Source organism: Pollicipes pollicipes, unplaced genomic scaffold (genome assembly GCF_011947565.3).
Source record: "Pollicipes pollicipes isolate AB1234 unplaced genomic scaffold, Ppol_2.1 Scaffold_4295;HRSCAF=5057_pilon_pilon_pilon, whole genome shotgun sequence".
In the NCBI taxonomy this organism is placed as follows: Eukaryota; Metazoa; Arthropoda; class Thecostraca; order Pollicipedomorpha; family Pollicipedidae; genus Pollicipes; species Pollicipes pollicipes.
The window spans coordinates 254447-270456 of record NW_023596461.1 but is presented as its reverse complement, the minus strand read 5'-3'; positions in this window follow the sequence as shown (position 1 = coordinate 270456).

Genomic DNA, 16010 nt, shown 5'->3' with positions numbered 1-16010 from the left:
GGCTGTAAAGCTGTCAGTGTGTCATGCACGATGCCGTTTGTGTGCGTGGTACTGGCATGTAAAACTTAAAGCAGTGTAAAAAAATCGGTTTCCACTATTTCTCATGATTCTGTGTAAGTTCGCAGGGGGTCTTTAGTGGCGAAAGGGCTGATTCATTCAGCCCTTCAGAAGAGCTGTGTTCATTCAAGAAACAGCTTGGCTTTGAAGCCGCCTTCTTTTTCCCAGACAACTAACTCCACAGATGTTCCAAAACTGGCTCTCTCGTCTTAACAGCATGGTCAACGAAAGTTGCCGCTGCACGCTGTTGCCTTGCTGTGCCTGCCGTATTTTGCTTGCAAGTCAGTTGGGCAATTATTTTAGAGGACACTGTTGCTTGATGCTTCCAGAGAAGTGCTAGACAACTGTTAGATAGATAACTCTTAGATAACTGTTCTTTGATGTTTCCAGAAAAGTGCCAGAGTAATCATTGCTAGTTGTGCCAAGCTGGAGCTACGGGAATTTAGCAACAATCTCTGATGTCTACGTCACTTTAATTTGCCTCCCAAATGTTAAAGGGGAAATCTCACATTTTTGTACCGCAATTATGGTTATATCATACGTATACCATTTCATAGTCACACCCATGTTCTCGAAATCCTTCTGGATAGCTCAGAATTTCGATTGAAGTAGGTAGTCCGCCCGGGATAAATCTCATTTCAATCGCTGCTCATCACTATGGAGGTAATGCATTTCATTCCCTTGCACTTTCCACCATGTGTATTCTACAATGTTTGGAACACACTAATGTGTCGAAATGTTTGTGCGTTAAATTCTACGAAAGCTTGAAACACCCTGTGTAGACAAAAATATATGCGAACAGGAAGCTGTTATCCCACAAATTCAACGAGACGTTGTACTATTGTTTGATTTCTCCTTTATGGCGTTTACCACCTTGGCTCTTTTCGGGGCCCAATTTGGCTTTTGGAATGGGAGAATCGCATGATTCATATGACGCACTGGTTCAAATTTCAACCAATGTTCTCCTCAGTAACAGGCCCTTGCCCGCTGTGCCAATCACAGACGCTCTTTTACTCGCGCCAGTGGAGGTGCGCACTGCGGTTGTCATAACGACGGTAGTCGCGACTGCCAGGAAGAAGGGTAATGTTACAAAGTGTTGAGGGCGCAAGTTGGACTCGAACTGAACAATATTGATCTCCTTGTTATGGTTTGACGGTGCTGCGGCGGTATTGCGCAATGTTATTACTCGGCGTAACTAGTTCTGAAGTTCCACTAAAGTATGTTTTTGACATTTTCACCAAAAGTGGGACCCTCCCCTCACACTAAAAAGTGAAAAATGTTTGATCGGTCCTGACAATGTTTTGGTGTATGTTGCAAAATGACATTTCATTCGAAGCTGCTGTGGTTATGACAATTACGATAAATAATGATGAGATGTCAAGTGTACCAGCACTTCAGACTCTCAGTGCATTTCATTGGCTCAGTATTCCCTTTTTGTTCATAGGCAGGGGGAGCTCAGAAAAGCACTGGGGATGCTAAGTCAAAATTGGGAGCATGCAAAGCGGCACAACTAATGAACCATGAAGTTACCCATAATTGATGCTACTAGTGTGTATAGTAGTCATATAGTGCCAATCAACTCATGAATCGAGCATGAAAATGCTGTCAAGCTTTTGTGCAGTCTCATGCAGTACAAAACAACAAGAAAAATCAGTTCTTTTCTTCTCTATGAAGCTCATTTCGAGGCATGAAATTTCAGCATGGTTTTTGCATGTGTTGTAAGTTTGCAAATATGTATTGACAGGGTTGAGTGGCAACCCCATTTCAATTATATGTCATAGTTGTTTGAAAATGGATCCCATACCACATTAATATGTCGTCACAGCGTCTTCGTTAGATGTACAAAAGCACCATAGTAGTATTACGCCGTGGAGGGGAATAAATTGCATGTAAGTGATCAAATATTGAAATATTGCAACTGGTTCATTATATATATTAAAACCCAGCCCCATCAACTTGCCGTATCAGTCCAATCGAATAAAATATGAAGGTTTATTTCCCTTGGAAGTTGGTAAAAAATACAGCATTCATTTCGCTTTTCTCTGATCTGCCATTGCTTGTGATGTAACGTCCAGACACAGGCGCCTAAAAGGGAGAAGTGAAAAGAGTCGGTTCAGCCCTTCTGTCAGTTAGAAAAGCAAGCAAAATAACCGTATTTTCGACGAAAATTGCAAGAATTTTGATATTATGCAGGTAGCTTTTGCCGCCTAAAATTTAAGACTGCTCTCAAACTCTCAATGCTCTCATGCTCTCAAATGCTCTCATGCTCTCAAACGTTGTGTCTAACAGCCATTTATTGTTTGTGTCTCTCACATTAAGAGAAGTAAGACAACGATTTGTGCATGGTTTGAAGGGTGCTGACTACTGGATACCAATATCGACCTACTTTAAGCTGGACCAATAATAACATCGATAGCATGATAACGCATCTTCGAAAGGGTAGCAGTATACAAAAATGCTATCAGTGCTATCGAGACCCTAGTATATCTTTCGCTGAGGACATACCTGGAGCGTATTAACGCCAATTGTGCGCTATGAGCTGGCTACCTCGCTGACTTTGCATAGCTGTCATTTCAAAACCGCCCGGCCGATTTCTCCATTTTATTTCCTTCCAGTAACACGCGAGGGATTCATCTCAAGTGGACACCAATGATAAAATATGCCTGTTCACTACTGAGCTTTTCGCGAACAGCCGAGGAATTAGACAGCGCCTCCAATTCGAGTGTGAAGCATTCGTTCCATGTGGAAAATTGGCATCCAACCCGTACCAGGTGACCAGGAAAGGCCCCAACTGCGCGCCGGCCGGCGTCACCGAAAAGCTGACTAAGTAGCAGATGTCCAGAGCTAACAACCAACACCCCTCTGGTCGCCGTGTTTCTGTACCTTTACCGGCATTGCACTGTTCCCTGAACGGGTTATGAGTAAACGTAACTTGGTTACGTTTCGATGCCCGTATAGGCGTATAAGTGACTATGAGATACTTTGCTTTAAATTCACGCTAATCTGAGGCCCAGGTGAATTTTCAAGTGATGTCGTCCCCGGAATCAGTTTCCCGTGTCGCATGTCGATGAATTGTTTATTTATGAAAAGTGAAGAATGACTTCATATAGCCTTGACAGGGACTTTCGTCTCAGGTATACAAATGCAAACGGTAAATTTTGTTGAGCGTCGCTGGGGCCGCCTAACAGCGCTCCGATGGTTCCATATGTTCAATCCCACCTGAGATAGCAGGGCGTGCCTATCCTCCTCCCTCGTCAGTTCTTAGTTGGCGCGGAGTCCTGTCACTGTAAGGGTCCGCGCAACGTGCCTATCATTGTCTTCGAAGGACTGTCTAAGGCCATTTGGGGAGCGCACCTTGCCTGAGGCTACTTGCGGAGCGTACCTCCCCTGAGGCCACTTGGTGAGCGCACCTCCCCTGGGACAACTTGGGGAGCGTACCTCCCCTGAGGCTACTTGGGGAACATACCTACCTCGCCTGCTGACGTGAAGCTGTCGAAAAATGTGGCCCCGTTGTCCCGAAATAATTTTTTAGCAATCCCAGCCCAAGATGCTCTGGTAATGTCTGCAACGCGATATACTCTTTGTTTATGTGACCTGTTTATGTGACCTCATCCTATAGCTCATACAGACACCTACATCATACCATCCAGGCTGCTGCCGAAGCGAGATAAATTAGGTTGCGTTGCCTTTAAACCCAAAGTCCCCAAACACCAGGGTTTCGGTAAAGGGTTGGAATATACGCGGATATCCTGCTGATCTTTCTGGCATACCGTACGCCTCTCGACAAATGTGTAGGCCGTAAATATCTTTCGGTTTCGTCAGCCGCAATCACAGTGGCTGCACACCGGAAACCCGAGCGAACATTTCGACTTTCCGAGAACCGCGCGCCATACCCTGGCCGAAGCCCCGTTGCCCTCTCTTATCGACTCCCGGAAGCGAACTGCTCCTTGCGCGAGCTCCGAAGCTGGCCCGAAATAGCCTCGTGTTCGGGTCGGCCGCGCCGCGCTCGCCGCCGCCAGCGCGGCCTTTCGGGGCGGATGCGACGCGTCGCTCGTCGGGCCCGGTTTCAGCGCGGTCGCCGGGCGGAGGCGGCAGGTGGAACGGCCCACTGGAGGGCATTTAAAGACCGACGGGGCTGCCCGGTCCAGTGAAATCACAGCCACGCCACGGGAGGGGCGGAGAGGCCCACTGACCCCCGCACCGGCCCGGGCAGGGAGGAGAGCTCCGGTGACCCACGCCCTGTCGCGGGGTGGGAGGAGAGCTCCGGTGACCCACGCCTTGTCGCGGGAAGGGAGGAAGGCTCTGGTGACCCAAGCCCTGTCGCGGGGAGGGAGGAGAGCTCCTGTGACCTACGCCCTGTCGCGAAGATTGAGGAGAGCTCCGGTGACCCACGCCCTGTCGCGGGGTGGGAGGAGAGCTCCGGTGACCCACGCCCTGTCGCGGGGTGGGAGGAGAGCTCCGGTGACCCACGCCCTGTCGCGGGATGGGAGGAGAGCTCCGGTGACCCACGCCCTGTCGCGGGGTGGGAGGAGAGCTCCGGTGACCCACGCCCTGTCGCGGGGTGGGAGGAGAGCTCCGGTGACCCACGCCCTGTCGCGGGGTGGGAGGAGAGCTCCGGTGACCTACGCCCTGTCGCGAGGAGGGAGGAGAGCTCCGGTGACCTACGCCCTGTCGCGGGGAGGGAGGGGAGCTCCGGTGACCTACGCCCTGTCGTGGGGAGGGAGGAGAGCTCCGATGATCCCCGCTCCGCCACGAGGATAGAGGAGAGCTCCGATGATCCCCGTTCCGCCGGGGGGGGGGGGGGGGGAGGAGAGCTCCGATGGTCCCCGCTCTGCCGCGGGGCGGGAGGAGAGCTCGAATGTCGCCGCCCCGTCGCGGGGAGAGCGGACGACCCAGGGATCCACGTCCCATCGCGGGGATGGAGGAGAGCCTCAGTGATTCCCACACTGCCGCGGCGGAGGGAGGAGAGCTCCAGCGTCCTCGCGCCGTCGCGGGGAGGGAGGAGAGCTTCAGTGATTCCCACACTGCCGTGGGGGAGGGAGGAGAGCTCCAGCGTCCTCGCGCCGTCGCGGGGAGGGAGGAGAGCTCGGTGGCCGACGTCCCGCCGCGCGTAAAATGAGTATGCAACATGCAACGAGTTGGCCTCGCTTCGACGACGCGGAGCGAAACAGAGCTTCCTCCTCAATTTAAATGCCAACGGAGAGTCACATGTAGTTTCCAGAGGTCACTTCAATTGCTGCATCTAGCCACTGACATGTGCACATTGGAAAGGTAGTCACACATGAACCGCTGAGCGTATTTGGCGGAGGGTTGTCAAAGTTGGTAAGCACGCATTTGTCCACGGCATAAATTGCTCAGATACCGGTGGTAGCCGGAAGTTCGCGTTAACTTTCGCGTCCTGCGTGAGTGGCAGACAAATTAAATAGTTTTCCAAGTTCAAAGCTCGTTGCTGAAGAGGCAATGCCGCATTCTTGGCTGACACTAATCGATACAACTTTTTCTTCTACACTCTGCGGAACAGTCGCCGGAAGCATCTCCCAGACATTTTCGCCTGTGATGCGTTCTTCCGGTTCTTTAAACAATGAGGAATTCGCTGGTGTTCCCATCTGCCCTGGTGAGGCCGTCAGCAGTTTTCCAGCGCAGGCCCACGGCTGCCCGCTCGCTTGAATTGCTCAGTGGAATCCAGGTTATCATTCGGATGGCTCCAAATGGTGCCGATTCCAGACAACGGTGGCCTCGCCATATCTTTGATTTCATCCTTGCATTACCATGAATGCAGGGATCAATGCATTTGTTTTAAAAGTTATTTGGAAAGAACTGGTAGAGTCTTTGCTTGACCTTTTAGACCATTTCGGACGCTACTTGGCTGAAGAGCTCCAATCGGTCAAATCCGTTTCCGAGTGCTTGCATGGCTGCAGTGTAATTTTTGTTTTATATACTAGTTTAACAGCGTTAAATTAAAATTATTAAGACAAACTGTTCTCGAGGCGCAGAACGATGGCAATTTAGTGACCCCAAAGTTGCCAATGTTAGTACCCGTAGCATATCCTGCAATGGGGCTAAGAGATCTATTCACATATTCGTCTGCAGTTTTCGAACCGCTGAAGACGAAGCCATATTTTTGAGGACTTTCTAAAAAAAACTTTGTAGTTCCTTTCAGCACATTAATACACTGCTGCAGCTAATGATAATTTCAGGCATGGAGATGTAGTGAGTGTCGCTCGAGACATGTGAATTTCCATAAATCGGTAATGAAAGATCAACACGTAGATCACATACTTCAAGACAAGACAGAAAGTGCAATTTCTTTGATGTCTTACCTCCGAATAATCTATAGCAGTAGTGATTTATAACTATATGACCAGAAGTGATTTCGCAAGTTTTGGAGCCGTACGGCATAGCGATGACGAAGTAGGAGCAAATAAAAACACGCGATGACGTCACGAACCGTGTTTTTGAACTTACTCTGGCGAATACAGTTTGCGGTATGCCATGTTGGGGAAAGTGCATTTGAAAGCTATAGGGTTTGAACTTTCTGGAAAATGGGTCAATTTACCATTAAAGGTCAACTAGGTACACTACGTAACCTGGTTTACATTTAACTTCCTTTTCTGAAAACATGGCATCTTCCATTTTCTTTAAACTGGTATGCAACCGAAGCCCAATTTATTGCCATACAAATCAAAAATAGAAATCGTTGTGATCTTTTCTACATCGATTGTAAATCAAATTTGCGTATTGGTGAATAACGCTCGACAGCACGCCACGAACCGACCGACCGGTGTCGGGTGACCGGGCTCGATCGACTCACTCCACCGGCAACTGTGACAGTGGCCTTGGAACAAATTTCAAGATTATAACCGGTCACTTTGTGATTCTTGTCGAACTCTAGAAAAACGTTTGAATAACGGGCTCGTGTTAATCGACCTAACGTACCTGTCGTCACTCACGAGACACGTAGATAGCAGCGTCATGCGCCCCGAGCTGGCATAGCACATCGATGACCATTACATGAGGCTGAGTTGGAGCTCAGTAATGAGAAGAAACAAATAACTGGCCTGAAGTTGTATTATTTTACGTTTTCTGGCATGGTCTTTAGCGAGAGCGAAGTCCCCTTGTGTGATGGCCAAGCACGTCTGAAACCACGCTCATGGCATTCGATACAATGTACAGCTAACTCGACGCAGGCCCGAAACAAGCCTGGCCGGGCCCAAGCGAAAGTCAGTGAGAGTAGGTTCTTTTTGCCGGCGAATTGGGGAACGAAGATCCGCAGTTTTGCTGGTTTCAGCAAGTGTCTCCAAGTAACGCTCAATAAAACGTATTGGTTGAAATTAGTCGGAGAAAAACAGTAAAACTTGTTTGCCTGTCTTCGGGATACCGCGGCGAGCGCGGAGAAAACCATTCGCCATCACCACGGAGAAGAGTTGATGGCTTGTTGAGCTGTTTCAAATCCCGTGCCAAACTGAAGGCATCCGTCAAGTCATTTGAACCAAAATACGAGGTAACAAGCAGTAGTTTGCGCAAAACCACCGAAGTTTTCTAGAGAAGAACTTTCTAAAGTGTGTAATAGAAACTGACGATAAATCGCGCACGCATCGCATCGCATCGCATCGCGTCGCATCGCATCACATCGCATCGCATCGCATTGCATCGCATACTCGTTGCCGGTTTGCTGGAAAAAGCACAGTCATCCGTTGTTTCAAATATGGATTCAATGCAGTCAACGGATGGCTGTCGGAGCCACATGATCTCTGGGCACAAGCTCCAGATCAACGGCAGGATTGAGCTCAGCCACGGAAGTGGGAACCCGCATCTCGAGGTCACGATATCGCGATTCATCATTGACTCATGATTCATTATTCTTACGATCATGATTCAAAAATGGACCAGGGAACGAATACGCACAGTAATTCTTAGGGCGTGAGCAGCTTATGTCCGTTCAGGTAAGAACAGTTACCTTTTTGTCCATGCAACCTTCGACAGGGGGGATGAGCGTACATATGTGTTATACGCATACATGTATATGTATATATGTGTTACATGTATACATGCATATATGTGTTACTCGGGCACGATAATGGTAAAGTGGTATTTGAGTGCAGGACTTTGCACAGAGAAATGCACCGCAGTTGCTTAGCATATGTTCAGTGTATTTACGAGGTTGACGACGGCACCTCGTTCGTGAATGAATTGTTCGCTGTTTGCAAGGGGATTGTCGAAAATGCAACGGTTGAAGAAGCGGCAAGGGAAGTTAGGTGCTGCCACGAGAGGCGTGACAGAAGGTTTGTCCATTGGCCACTGGATATTTCCGGATAAGGAGATCCATAATCGGATATGGAGATCCATAATACCCAGAACAAGATCAAACCCTGGCGTCACATGACCTGTTTCGTCGCTGCACCGAGCACATTGCTGGTTATTGAACATATAAATAATGGATACAATTCATGTACTCTACGAAACACAACACAAATAAGTAAACATTTGTGAGTTTCGATCGTGGCCTATCTTTCGTGCATGTCCGAGCACATTATCTGTCTACGAACAGTCCTTTATTTCTTTTTTTGTAATTCATGTAGTTAAACATCACCGTTCCTTTTCATTCGGGGGCGTACTCCTCATCCATGTGACATATGATGAAAGAAGATTTTAAGCAATTCACGAACGCACAGGGAAAGGCACAGCTGCAATCGTCATCCCCCTTGCGAAAAAGACTCCGAATTGTAACAACTGGGTTGTAAAACCTCAAAGTGCAAAACAAGCAGCCGAGGGCTTTATCCCGCTCGTTTTACTTTTTGTACTCACATCAACTGACAGGAGCAAGTGAGGAGTGCGGACAGTATAGTGGTTAAAGCATCCGCGTTAAACAACACGGGAAACCAGACTTACGGAGTTCGATTCTCCACAGTGCCCGCCCCTCCTCCCAAGGCGAAAGGCAGGCAACGTCATGTGGCCGCAGCAGCTGAGTGCGCCGTAAAGCCCCAGTGACGCCGACAGTAACATCAATGACATGGCGTCTATAAAGGACGACCTTGAAACTGATGGTACCTGGCTGCACACCACGTCATTGAAGTATAGCCTGGCTCTCTATCCACGTGACTCGAGATGAATGACAGGTACGTAACTTTAATTAAAATGCATCTTTCATTAAGACACCGTTTCGGAGTCCCGATTGGCTGCAAGGCGGGGTCACAGTTCCTGACGCAGTGAGCCGATCGCGCCCGGTCACCCGACGCCGGCCCGTCGGCTAATGACGTGCCGCCGTGTGTAATCTGTCAATGTTCGAATTGGATCCGCGACCGATCTAAAAGAGATCCCATCGATTTCTTGATTTAGTCTGAGCAACAATAAATGAGTCTTTAATGCATATCAGTTAAAGAAAATCAGAGAAACCGTATTTTCAAAAAAGGTGTTCAAACTAGGTCACTAAGGTCAAACTAGGTCACTAAGGTACCTAGTTGACTGTGAATGCTTTTGGCTCCTATCTCAGAAAATATAGGTGTTTATCTCCACGATGCACTTCCCCCAACATTATGCTCCTAAAACTGTGTTCAGTAAAGCAAGTTGAAACAATGGGTTGGTGACGTCATCACGCATTTTCATCTTCTAGTTCCTAATCGGTACGCCGTATGGCCCTAAAACTCACAGAATCGTTTTTGCTCGCATGAGCGCTCTCGTAGGCCTATCATCGTCCAATTTGCAGGAGCATCGTGTTGAAATGCACGTATTCGCGGTCAGTTTGCCGTACAATGGCCCCGGTTCTTGTATTTAGCCTAAGTTACCAATATTTTATGACTTATCTAATGCCACGTTCGCAAGCTTTTTGGTCTCTTTCGTCTTAAATGGCAGAGTAAAAAGGTAGAACTCACTTCAGATCACTTGTGACGCGATTTGTCGATGAGACTAAGGTCTCAGGTCGTCCGAAAAAAATGGTCCAGAATCCATCATGAATCCTGGGAGCCTGGCACAGGAATCGGACTAACCCTCGCTAGGTTAGTTGTAGATCTGTTGTCTTTTCGTCTGTTTGTCACCGCGTTTTGTCAGTGTCATTGTAGATGCAATCTGCTTGCCAATTCCACACAGAATGTCATAATGCTCCTCCTTGCGGTATGATGGCTACAATTTTCGAATGTTGCTTTAAGTGATGTTTTATGTGACCTTTCAGGCTGGTTTAAACGAAGTAAAAGTCCGAATATGTGGGGCTTCTAACACGTTGGCAGCTTTTACGCAGAACACTTGGCTCGCGAACACGTGCGGAGGCCAATCTGTCACGCCGAGGCCTCCTGTTCTTCTGCACGGATTGTAACTGACAGGTGCCAGGCTGCTGTTTAGTTCTGAAATGTTCTAGTCGTAAGGAAATTTGGAGGAAATGCTTCGGTGCCACATCCAAAAGAAGGCAGTTTTACCTGTGTGATGTGGTTAGACGGATAACCTTTTGTCTCACTGGTGTAGAACATTAAAGTACTGTGCGTTACAACATGACCTCTATGGGAGCGTGGGGGGGGGGGAAGGGGGGCACAACACCACGTGCCGGGTATGTGTGGCCGAAGCTCCCATTGCAAAATTTGCAGCATTGTCCCTCTCGTATTTGATTTGGTGAAAAATATGCTTAGAAATCAGTTTGCGTTCTAGATGGTCAAATTGCCTTCGGTGGGCCCGATTCCTTTCATAAACACAGCTGTTGTGTTTGAATCTTGAGACAGCGTGCTGAGGCATTGCTCACACCAATGTCGCTGTTGGTTGAAATTCTGATGCAGAGCCACGCGTTGTCGCGTGATTTACGAACGACTCTCCCAGGTTTAAATCATGCGTGTCATGTCCGAACCGATAGTAAGGGCCTGTGACGGGCTCAATTTATTGTTAAATTATCCACCAGTTTAAATAATTTATAGTCCAGAGGTTTCCCAAGCTTGTGGCTGGAAGTACTTCGGTGACTCCATGACAGGGCAAACTATCATGATTTGGAAATGCTCTCATGCTGGAAATCGTGAAAATCTATGACTTTCTGTCCTCAGGCGCGTGCTTACGTATTTACCGTGATTATTAACTCTTGACGGAACACACAGCTGGCGCAGGTCATTCTGTTTTATTTTTTTGCAGGTACCCTAGTCAGGAGCAAAGTATGATCAAAGTTGACGTTAGCTCGTTTTAAACCCGTTCATGTTACGTTTTGGTGGCGATTTTTTGCCAATGTGAACACTTTTTTCGCTCCCCGGAGCAATTTTTCGATAGGATAAGAGTTTAATGCGCGTGTTTTAATCATCCGTGACAGTTCACGTGTGATGAAAGAGATCTGGCCCTAAACTTCTGTAATCAATGCAGCGCCTGTAGCGATCCGTAATCTTGGCCGAATGGGTAAAGGAGTGAATTCATGCATCCCAAATCCACGGGGCCCGTGCGCGCGCATTTTCGCCAGTCGCTGGCCTCTGCCGGTCCGTTGGACCGGTTGGCTAGCGGGCCTCCGCAGCAAACACATCGATCGGTGGCTGGCCAGCTGGCTGGAAACCAACTTTGCATGTGACAACGGTGTCGTTGATGTCAGTCAAAGTCAACGTCATGTCAGGTCCAGACGCGTAAATCGCCCAAAGTGATGCTATATCGTTGGAGGCAATGATCATATCAGGCCAAATCTACAAGTCGTCTGCGAATCTATTGTTTATTAGCTATATTTATTATATATATATACATATATATATATATATATATATATATATATATATATATATATATTATTTGTCATTTATATGATATATAAAACTATTAGGATCATTGTGCCTCAAACGTAGATAACGGACTTATATATTAATATGATGACATTCTAGGTCATGTTCAAGTCAGGTTAAGTCTTGTAACTTTCCCAGTACATTGCGATAATCTCATTCGCATTGGACCCAATGCCTGACAAGGCATGATCATGCATCGGAAGATTCCAGTTCTAGGGATGCTTTCCGAAGACATGTCTTAAGTACGTGAAACGCTGTGGAAATTAACCCCACGACAGAAAATATGGATGTAATAGCGTTCTCGTGGGCATTTCATATACGTCGGTCGATGGATACTTGTCATATAGACACGGGTAAGGCTGTTTTGTGAGCCCGGTGGGATTTATGTTGCCCAAAATTGGAAGTTGTTTTTACCTGAAATTATCCAGCGAGTCTCAACGCGTAATTTTGGCTAATACGCTTAATCCGTATAAAAGCATGCTGACTCATTATTGTTACTGAATTGCTGCATTACATTGATGCACAGCATTGCTGATTCATTACATTATCCATATTACGACATCACCGGTTAAAGTTATCCGGCGATCACAATATAGTAAAATGATTTTCCAATTTTACCTAACCTCTGAAGCAGCAGCGTAGGTACTGCTCACATCGATGCGGCCCGTGCTCCTCGAGCAGCCCGGGACCCCGGCGGCGGCACTGCATATGGGCGGCGTCGCGTCGGTGCCGTCGCGTCGGAATAAGTCGCGTCGCTCCGAATCGGCGGCGATCCTTCTCGGGCCGGCGAGTGGGGCGCGCGACCTCCGCCGCCCTGGTGGCGCTCAGCGCCGCGGACACGACCATAACTTATACCGCGATACCGCCGCGTCGGACCCGACGCCGACCAATTCGGCGCACGCCCAACCGGCGACGGCCGCGCCCCTGGCGGCGGCGACGCGCACCAGGCGACCGGCCCCGCCGCCAGTGGCCAGCTCGGAGCCCGGCGGGCGCGCGCGCGTTCGGTTGCGGCCGAAGCTGTTGGGGAGCGCCGTGAGGAAGCCGAGCGGCGGCGCGTGCCGCGCGGGACCGCGAGCGAGCGGCGTGAGGTAGCCGGTGACCAGGTGGCGCCATGGCTGCGGCGGCAACCTGCGGAGCGCTGGCTGCGCTGCTGGCGGTGGCGGCCGCCGCCGGCCGCGCCGCAGACCCCGAGCTATCGCGCGTGGTGCAGACGCGCCGCGGTCGCGTGCAGGGCCTGCGCCTGACGCCGGGCCCCGGCCTGCCGCCAGTCGAGGCGTTCCTGGGCCTGCCGTACGCGGCGCCGCCGACCCGCTTCATGCCGCCCACGTCGCCGTCGACCTGGCAGGGCGTGAGAGCAGCGCGAGAGTTCGGGCCCGTCTGTCCGCAGCGGCTGCCTGAGCTGGGCAACAGGACGGCGGCGCTGATGGTCATGCCGGAGGCCAGGTACCGCCGGCTGCTGCGACTGCGGCAGTTGGTGCGACGCCAGAGCGAGGACTGCCTCTTCCTCAACATTTACACGCCGGCCACAGGTAAGCGGACCTGGGTCCTCCTGATGTGAACCCGTCGTTCCTAGAGTGAACTGGTGGGGGTCCTGGGCTTCTTCAGATCTTTACGTTCGCTGCACGCTAATGTTTTGGACATGGTGGTAGGCAAAAGGAATTTCATGATAACGAGCACGCGATTACTAACGTTGGGAACGGAATTGGGATTGATGATATATGATTGTACACGGCCACTAACGTTGAGAGTGGATAGTACATGATAAGTGGCGTGGCAAGGTCAGAATATCAAACGTTTCACACTACACAAGCGCCAGGCGGCGAAGCGTCTTTTGAATGGGGTGAACGACATAGCTTTGATGGGAACAATGAAATGTTCGAATGGGGACTACGATCTTTAAATCTTTATTTGCATCGCAACAGCGCAATGGGTTTTCGCATCGTCTCCCGGGCGCGGTTATGAAATTCTAATCAGTCGTAATCAAAATTTATTTCGTTTGGCTGGGCTAGCAAGATTGCCGGAAATGCAATAAACTGTGGGGCTGTTGGTCACGAAGTACTTTCTCCTTTTTCCTCCACTTATCTTGCTCCTCTTGCACACGCACATACACACACACACACACACACACACACACACACACACACACACACACACACACACACACACACACACACACACACACACACACACACACACACACACACACACACACACACACACACACACACACACACACACACACACACACACACACACACACACACATACACACACACACACACACACACACACACACACACACACACACCACACACACACACACACACACACACACACACACACACACACACACACACACACACACACACACGCTCTCTCTCTCCTTCTCTCTCTCTCCTTCTCTCTCTCTCCTTCTCTCTCTCTCCTTCTCTCTCTCTCTCTCTCTCTCTCTCTCTCTCTCTCTCTCTCTCTCTCTCTCTCTCTCTCTCTCTCTCTCTCTCTCTCTCTCTCTCTCTCTCTCTCTCTCTCTCTCTCTCCTTCTCTCTCTCTCTCTTCCTTTATCTCCCTCTCTCTCATTATCTCTCTTTCTTTCCCTCTCTCTTCTCTCTCTTTTTCTCTCCCTTTCTCTCCCTCTCTCCTTCTCTCTCTCTTCTCTCTCCCTCTGTCTCTTCTCTCTCTCTTCCCCCTCTCTTTCTCTCCCCTTCTCTTTCTTTCTCCATCTCCCTAACCCCCTTACCCCCCTTGCTCTCGCCTCTCACACCGGTGTAGGCCTTTGATTGGGTTACGTGAGAATGATGATCGATATAAATCTGAGTTAAACGAAATTATCTGGCGATTTCGCCTCGGTCGCCGCATCGACACACCCACGCACCCATCAATAAGTACCACCTTAGCTGATTGGCCTCGAGCCTTTCTGAAATCATTCGTGGTGAATGTGAAAGCCACCCGGGCCACCCGATTCCGACTCCCTGCATCAAAGATGGATAATGCCCGAGGTGCTCATCCCAGCACGGCCCTGCCAGCAAACAACTGAAGGAGACCAAAGGCCCACACGCTGCCTGGGTTCGACGGGTCCGCCTCAGGCTCGCTATTCATAATAAATAACGGCAGGAGGAATATAAAATGCGGTTTAAGTGCCCGCAGCTGTGGCACAAGCCCGAAGACCGGAGCGTTGCCGTTGACGGAGGGTGTGTTGTGCTGTGATGTGCTGCAGTGTGCTGGCAGCCCATTCCTCCTGGTATTGTCTGCGCAATGTAAAAATAGTTTTTAAAAATCAGCTAACGAGCCCAGCTGCGTCCCGTTCAGTTCCGTTCGATTTTTTGGTCGTTTGGATCTGTTGTGTCTTTCAGTATATCAAGCGCACCCAGTGACCAAAAGATACCAAAGATACGCAACGTAGAAAATGAAAAGCTATCCAAAACTGATCACAGACGCCTATTCATCGTCCGAACGTTCATGCGGTTAGCTTACGAATTCTGTTTGGTTCGGGATGGCGGTGAGTCTGACCGCCATACCGGCCGATGTCTGTGATGCCGGCGATGTGTCTTGATTACAGCGGACGTAAGCCGGCTGCCTCTAGGCTGAACGATCTCCGTGGATCTGCCTAACGAGGCGTATCAGGAAGCTTTTCAGTCATGAGACAAATATGACCCACCAGGAAGTCAAATACCTTAAGGGCGATGTGTCCAGAAATATGTATTCCTCTTAACTGCAATGCACTACATGAACATTTTTCGAAGGCTACTTATTAGAGCAGATGCGATGCATGAAATAGGCCATACATACATTGTACCACACTGTGGATTGATAAATAGGTATCGATTTACTTGATATTCATTTGTTTGCACTACGTAAATGTCACCTTGTGTTTTCTGACCTGTAGCGTATTCTAGCAATGCAGTAAGGGCATCAGGTTGCATGCGCTCTTGCACACGTTATATCACACTTTGTGGCAAATATTAATGGAACGCAATACAGCTCTGTCTACATGACGTATAGACTAACAAATCCAGGAATAATATCTGAATTAAACTTGTGGGAATCGAACAATCTTAACGACACTCATGTGGAGCAGATTGGATTCAAGACGTAGCCACCACACATAGATTAGATCATATCAAATTCAACTGTCCACGTCTTCCTCACTCAAAGACCTCATCCACTTGACCTCATCGCATCGTTGAAGAACACGTGAAGCCAGATCGTTTTGACCAACAATAAGGTTAGAAG